This window comes from Panthera uncia, chromosome F2 (assembly GCF_023721935.1).
Source record: "Panthera uncia isolate 11264 chromosome F2, Puncia_PCG_1.0, whole genome shotgun sequence".
Lineage (NCBI taxonomy): Eukaryota > Metazoa > Chordata > Mammalia > Carnivora > Felidae > Panthera > Panthera uncia.
In genome coordinates, this window is record NC_064812.1 from 19,245,483 (window position 1) to 19,253,707 (window position 8,225).

The following is an 8,225-nucleotide window of genomic DNA, read 5'->3' on the forward strand; positions in this document are numbered from 1 at the left end:
ATTTTATTTTATTTTATTTTATTTTATTTTATTTTATTTTATTTTATTGCATTGCATTGCATTGCATTGCATTGCATTAAACCACTGAGATTTTAGGGTTGTTTGTGATATCAGTTATCCTACACTAATATACCTGCCGCTAGTTGTGGGTTTTTTTACTACTATTTCTGTTTTTTCATTTAAGACATTCAGTCAAAAATATTAAGTCAGGGGGCACCTGGCTGGCTCAGTCACTAGAGCATGGCTCTTGATCTCAGGGTCATGAGTTCAAGCCCCATGTTGGGTTTAGAACTTACTTAAAAAAAATTAATTCAAAAAGCTGCAGTAATAGACCCCGATACAGATTAAGTTACACAAACACACACACACACACACACACACACACACACACACACCCTTTTGGGGATTTGTTAACTAAATAGCAAAAATTGATGCTGACATAGTCTGAAAGAAATTATTTTGCATGTTGTTTAAATGTAACATAAAAGATCAGAATATGTGAGAGATGAACAGGACCTAAGATCTCCTTCAGTTCAATCCTCTCATGGTGTAAGTGAGAAAACGTGGGACCAAGAGAAGTTAGGAGACCTTATAATTAAAAAGAAAAAGGAATTTAAAAAAATATTATTTTCTCAATGAAGTTCACATAAGAAAAAAATGGACTCTGGGCACGTATTCGATAATTTAAGAAGACATTTTAAAAAGAAAATTTTTTGCTTCCTGCCTTAAAACTCTTCCAGCAGTGGATGGGAAGCAAACACGGACCTGTGTGTAACCCACACATGACACACGGTCAACACAATGCCCAGCAATCAACACCGTAGCGTTGCTGCAGGAGGCCTTCCCCAAAACAAGCAGGGGCAAGTTTATTCACAGAGGGAGGCAAGCCATGGCATATTTTCTTAAAAGAAAAGTGCATCAGGGGCACCTGGGTGGATCAGTTGGTTAAGCCTCCGACCTCGGCTCATCATCTCACAGCTGGTGAGTTCGAGCCCCGTGTTGGGCTCTGTGCTGACAGCTCAGAGCCTGGAGCCTGCTTTGGATTCTGTAACTCCCTCTCCTGCCCCTCCCCTGCTCACACTCTGTCTCTCTCTCAAAAATAAATAAACCCTAAAAAAAAATAAGAAAACTGCAAGATTCCAAGGAAGATCTGCAGGAAATAACACATTTACGCCCCCTCCCAATCATGAGGAAGGAGCTGAAAAAGAGACACATCAGTTCTGTCCTCCACAGCGGCACTGAAGGATGTTCTTGTGAACAGTTCTGAATTCTCCTGATTTCTGGACCCCACATGTGACTCATCTGGAAGGGAAGACAGAGCAATGTTCCTACATCATAGGAGCTAAATTTGGCGGAGGGGCTCATGGTTGAGTGTGATCAAAAGAGGAGGCTAGAGAGAGCCAAAACATAAAGACTCCTAAAAACTGAGAACAAACTGAGGGTTGATGGGGGGTGGGAGGGAGGGGAGGGTGGGTGAGGGGTATTGAGGAGGGCACCTGTTGGGATGAGCACTAGGTGTTGTATAGGAACTAATTTGACAATAAATTTCATATTAAAAAAAAAAAAGGATGCTAGACAAGATGTTTGCTTACTCTGTGTCATTCTACCTGCCAGAAGCTGAGAGGGCAGACATTAAGTTTTACTCATTGTTCCATTCCTAATATTTTCCTAGCACATTGCTGGCACAAAACTAGGTACTAACAAAATGTTAGTTAGAATTCGAATAAAATTGAGGATGCTGGAAGAAGTATTCTGATTACCGTGTTGACTAAATAAGTATTAATCTCAAGCATAATTAGTCTGGAAATGTGTGTAGGGCAGGGGGGAAATGCCAGTGTCATCGCCCTTGCTGCTGAGCTGTCCACAATGCAGGAGAAAGGTTATCAGGAGTCAGGGACTTTCAGAAGCTGAAATTTCATTTCAGTGAATGTCTTAGGGGTAATTTTCTAGAAGCAGACCTGGATATTATGCCTTTGATATCTAGAGGGACTGTACTTGGGAGGCACCTGCTAGGGAGGAAAGGAGGCAGGAGAGGGCCTGGGAAGAGGCATGAGAATTGGCTATCACTGAAGTCTGGCCTCAGCTTATCCCATGAGGAGAGCTGGAGTGGGAGTTATAGCCCAGCTATAACCTATGGTAAGGTTTTATTCATTCCTATCAGTTAGTCATTAACCGGGACCAAGGTGGCATTTCCAAGGGCAATTCTCCATGGAAGGGCCAATTCTGAACCATTAGCAGTCAACATCCACAGCTACAGGATGCAGGACACCTGCCAGGAAAGGGGGATCTGATCAGGACACTAACAGTGGCCACTCTAGTGCATTTTACGCTAGCACCTTCTTTCAAGGATTGGCATGAACAATCGAGCATGTTTGGATATGACAGTTCAAGAATAAAAGCATTCTTAAGGTTACCGTGGGTTACCGGCTTCTCTGATTCCAAAATAAAACGCACTCGTTCCATATTGTTATAACTAAGATGATATTAAAATTAATACCATTTTAGAATCATTATCCAACCCATTTTCCCCAAATTTTCTTCCTAACCCTAGAAAATAAAAAGTTCACATTTTTCATCATGTAAATATGATTTGCAGTTTAATTTTTTAATCACATGAGTAAACATGTTTTTTTACTTGGAAGCCTCACATTTGTCACATTAGAAAATTATTTGCAGAGCTACTCTGTGCTGTGCTTTCTGGTAGGATTTGGATAGCTAATGAGGAACAACACAGTCTTTCCAAGAAGTTTCCAGTTTTGAGCAAAGTCAATGATTGAAAGAAAATGACAATGTGCTATGATGATGGATGAGAAGAGTTCCATGGAAACATGTAGGAAGAACACAGCATCCTGGCAAGGGAATGGAGAGAGGGCTTGACTGGAGAGACGTTTGAATCAAGGGACCCAGGATGATCGGGCCACTGCATTAGTTTCCCTGCCTGTGGGCCACCATGACACCACATTACGGCTCATCTTTGCAAACCAGGCAACATTCAGCCAGGGCTCAGATCCTGCCTCTCATCCCTTCACCTCAGGGTGAGGAGCAAGGGCAGGACCTTTTCTATACAAGAGCAATAAACCTGGTGAAGAGAAAAACTCTGTAAAATGTCCGCATGTTACAAGGCAAAATAATTGGCAAATCCTAGCCTTGGGATTCAACTTAATCTAAATCACAGCTCATCGAATGAATGCCATCAACCCTTATCAACTAAAAATGTGTTTGCATTTCCGAGAACATTTCTATGTCTATACGTTTTCCATTTCATGTTAGGTAGCCAATCTGAGAAGATGTATGTTTGTGAATTAAGCACTCCCAGAAAAAGCAGAAGCCCCTAATTAAGCAATGAAGAATGAAGAGTAGGGAATAGAAGATTAAGTCATAAGCATAATATAGACATTCACTGAAGCCGACAAATATATTTTTTCAAGTGCATGAAATCAGCCACCCACAAACAGGGATGTTTTATGACATGAATAGATCCAGGCATTTTTCTTTTCCTGAGATTCCCACCTTAAAATATTAATATGCACCCACAACCCACATTAAAAGTAAGTTTTGCTATAAAAGCTTGAAAGGATTTTTATAATTTGTTTTTGAAAACAGTCAGCTATGAGCAAGCTGTTAAGTTATGGTTGGCTATGATTTGTCAGCAAAAGGAAATCTCCCCCAACATTTGCTTTCAAAATCACTGATACTTGAATGAATACTAAATTTACTTATGGCTGAAATTGGCAAAGTGGACTGTTTTATAGACATTTAATTAACCATTCATTCATTTCCATTTTGCTGTTTTCTTTTCCATGTTCTGGAGCATATATACACACATTGAGGTGGCAAGAATTTCCTACAGAGTCTTAAAAAGTCTGTAGTTTCTAAGTTCTGTGTCTATGAAATTTGAAGGATGAAACCAATGTGCCCACAAAGAGTGTTGTAACTAAAATTAAAGTCAGAAGCTAGAATATTTATGTTTAGGTAGCTATCAGTGTTCAGAACTGGTGACTCAATCCTGATACACACCACCCATGTCTTTTTTGAAGACTTAAATGGTGAGTCACAGATATTAACCTTAAGATTCTGGAACATGCCAATTGTTAAGGTCCTCTTACACTACACCAGGTACTTCAGGTACAGTGGGATCTTTAAGCAACAGGCATCTGACGGGTTTGTTTAGAGGAACCAAACCTCTCTAGTGAGGCCTAGAGAAAAACTTGAAGACATTCTTGCTGCACAATTTCAACCCTGTGGCATGGCTCTGGACTGCTGTGGGCACCAGCCAATGTACCAGCGTGGCAGTCAGCCATGGGAAATAAGGTTGCTACTTGCAGCAAAGGATTAAGACCAACCACCAGATTAAGAGGCCAAGCACCAAAAAGCCACAGACTCTGTAAATACCCAGGTTAGATCAGTCATTAAGTATTGGTACCACGTTGAGTCACACTGGGGAATTTTCAGACACACACACACACACACACACACTATCTATGTGTGTATAAATGTATATACAAACATGTGCATATATTTACATATATATACACAATACACCTTTTAATATAGTCATATATGTATATATTACATATGTAATTTAAAGAATTGTTTAATGTTTATTTATTTTGAAAGAGAGAGCGAGTGAGCAGGGGAGAGGGGCAGAGATAGAGGGAGTGAAAGTATCCCAAGCAGGCTCCACGTTGTCAGCACAGAGCCCAATGTGGGGCTCAATCCCATGAGACGTGAGATGATGACCCGAGCCGAAATCAAGAATTGAACACTTAACTAACTGAGCCACCCAGGTGCCCCTACATTTACATAAATTTGAATGTATGTAAATTTCCACATACAAATACACACATATATAAACACACACATATATATATATATATATATACACATATATAAACATATTTTCAGTAACCTAAAAATTCAGTGAATTGAAACAGCAGTAAAATCCTATGCAAGAAATTACTTAGACATACAGTAGGCGTAATAGTATAGCAACCCACTATACTATCCAGTGTTTCTAAAAACCTAGCTGATTATCAGAATCATTAAGCTTTTTAAAACTACCGATTCCAAAGCCACACACAAGACCTTGTGTATTGGAATCTTGAGGTCTAAGCCCAGGAATCAGTGTATTTAAAAACAAAGCAAAACTTGAAACAACAACCTGATCCCTTAAGCTGTAGAACTGCTGGTTTATGAATATGAAATGTCTGGCCTGGCCCCGAAGGATGGCCTTGGAACCAGAGTGCAAGGCAGATATGGTCTGCACCCCGTGCTCCAACAGAAGGATCTGTAAAGCCAGTAATAACACACAACAAATCCCCTAACTGTTCTCAAATGTGTCCCAGATGTGCCACTATCCAAAAGAAGGTGAAAAGTAATTGAAACATATTCCTATGTGTGAACTATCAACTTCTACTTCACCAAGAAAGTAACCCAAACTGGGTTCTTACAGCCCAAAAATTCTAGGCGAGGTATCTTCAGTCCTGTTTATTAAATATCCTTAATGCAAGACTTTCCTACATGAACATGATCCCATAGTGACCTTTATTAAACATAACATTTAGGAAGAAAGAGCTCAGTGTTGGAGCCACAGAGATGGATTATAATCCTGGTTCCAACACTTACTAGCTGTATGGCATTGTTCAAATACTTCCATTTTCTAAGCTCCAGAGTCTTCCTCTGTAAAATGGGGGTAAAAGTGCTTAGCATTTGTGGGTTTTCTGAGGATTATGGAACTAACATCATAAAGCACCTGCACTTAGTCAATAATTAGTAATAGCGATTCCTGTTATTTTTATTCAGATAAGCTGCCAAGTCCTAACGGCAAGTACTATCATCACTGTGGCTGACTGTGAGAATGTTTCCCTGGGTTTTATAAAAACCCATCTAGACCCACAAAAAAGAAAACCAAATCATCCTCTCCACTGGCTTTGTGATGGCTTTTTACATTTCTTCTTCTGAAGGAGGAAAATACTCAAGGGGGATAGTGTCATGAATCTTCGTATTTAAGAAAATGTTCCTTGGATAAATCTCTTATCACTGCTTAGCATTTATGATAGGAATTAAATCCAGATAATTGACTCAAATTCCATTTGTCAATAATATTTTAAATCCAATTCACTTCGATAAAATGGAATATTCATCACAAAAATGGCCTTTATATACATCAAAGCCACATCAAAAGGAAGCATGTTCCCAGTGTACTTTCAATGTGGAACCCAAGAAAGTTAAACAACAGCAACAAACCACTTGCTTTTTCCTTAGACTCCTTTTTAGAGTTCTTTAAAATCCTCCAAGGCATCTTAATATGGCAAGCACAGGCATTATAAAATATACTGTCCTGACTTATTAGGTTACATTGAAAATAGTTAATACTAATATTCGCTAAAATTAAATTTTTATATAGAAATTCTTTATATGAATCAATTCCCACAGTAACTCTATGGAGTCAAATATTTTTTCCACTTCACAGATGAGTAAAGTGAGGCTTGGAGATAGCAAGTAACTGGCCCAATGTCATTACAGCGGGGGTTCAAACTCAGGTCTGGCGAACAGACCAAATCTACAATATTCACCACTGGTCCTGCTTCTCATAACCTCGCAAGTTCAGCAGAATTCATGCGTAGAAGATTTTTTTTCTACTATTCGATCTTTTCCAGCTGAGAGAGGGAAGCTGTGGTTATGGCATGGATATGGGAGGACCAGTAACCTGGGGCAAAGGACGCATTCCAAATTAAGTTCACGTGGAATTTAAAGATGAATACCCTCTGTACTACGGAGGAATTACTATCCACCAGGTGCCATAAAGTATCTATCTCCTTGTCATTTTTGTTTCTTGTCTCTCCGACTTTTTATATAACCATATTAAGAACTGGAAAATAAAAATAATTTTTACTATTTCTATTTGGAGTGTTTGACAGAAAGATCATGCTCTTGGAAGTAAGTGAGCCCCGAACTGGAAAAGAGGTTATGTTTTCTTTTCTTTCTTCCCTTTTCAAATTCTTTCTCTCACTTCTTATATTTATCATCCACATCTTGCCTGTTCTTTGTAGTTTCGCTAAGGATCACCTGACGCCCAGGGTGGGGGCTGAGAGACCCACTCTACATCAGAGGAGCTCAAAGATCACAGGAAGGCCCTCAGGTCACAGACACCAAGGAAAGAAGAGGAAGGAGCCAGAGGGAAGTGGCAGGATACACAGTGAGAAAGGAAGATGAGACCCGAATGCTATTGGTGGGAATGGCTCAGAATGAAGCTGAACGCATTCCACTGTGGACGTGCACTGTTGCTTTGATTTTTACTTTCTTAAATTCTAATTTTTTGAAGACACAATTTTTTCTCAGCCATACTGAAATATAATTGACATATAACACTGTGTAAGTCTAAGGTGTCAACTTGTTGTTTATTTGATGCATTTATATAGTGCACAGTGATTGCCTCCATAGCTTCAGCTACCGCCTCCATCCCATCACACAATGACCACTTATTTTTTGTGGTATGAACATTTGGGACCTACTCCCTTAGCCAAAGCTGCCTTTTAAAATGTGGTCCTGGACCTCATCAAAATAAAAAGCTTCTGCATAGCGAAGGAAACAATCAGCAAAACTAAAAGGCAACCAACGGAATGGGAGAAGATATTTGCAAACAACATATCAGATAAAGGGTTAGTATCCAAAATCTATAAAGAACTTATCAAACTCAACATCCAAAAAACAAATAATCCAGTGAAGAAATGGGCAAAAGACATGAATAGACACTTCGCCAAAGAAGACATCCAGATGGCCAACCGACACATGAAAAAATGCTCAACTTCACTCATCATCAGGGAAATACAAATCAAAACCACAATGAGATACTGCCTCGCACCTGTCAGAATGCCTAACATTAACAACTCAGGCAACAACCGATGTTGGTGAGGATGCAGAGAAAGAGGATCTCTTTTGCACTGCTGGTGGGAATGCAAGCTGGTGCAGCCACTCTGGAAAACGGTATGGAGGTTCCTCAAAAAACTAAAAATAGAACTACCCTACGACCCAGCAATTGCACTACTGGGTATTTATCCAAGGGATACAGGTAGGCTGTTTTGAAGGGACACATGCACTCCAATGTTTATAGCAGCACTATCAACGATAGCCAAAGTATGGAAAGAGCCCAAATGTCCATCGATAGATGAATGGATAAAGAAGATGTGGTATATATATATATATATATATATACCACATCTTCT

General features: G+C 39.5%; 1 protein-coding gene across 5 annotated transcripts in view; it reads right to left on the minus strand.

The window, feature by feature from the left end:
- COL14A1 (collagen type XIV alpha 1 chain) overlaps window positions 1-8,225 on the minus strand; it is a 211,034-nt gene that overhangs the window by 38,905 nt on the left and 163,904 nt on the right. The window lies entirely within an intron of this gene.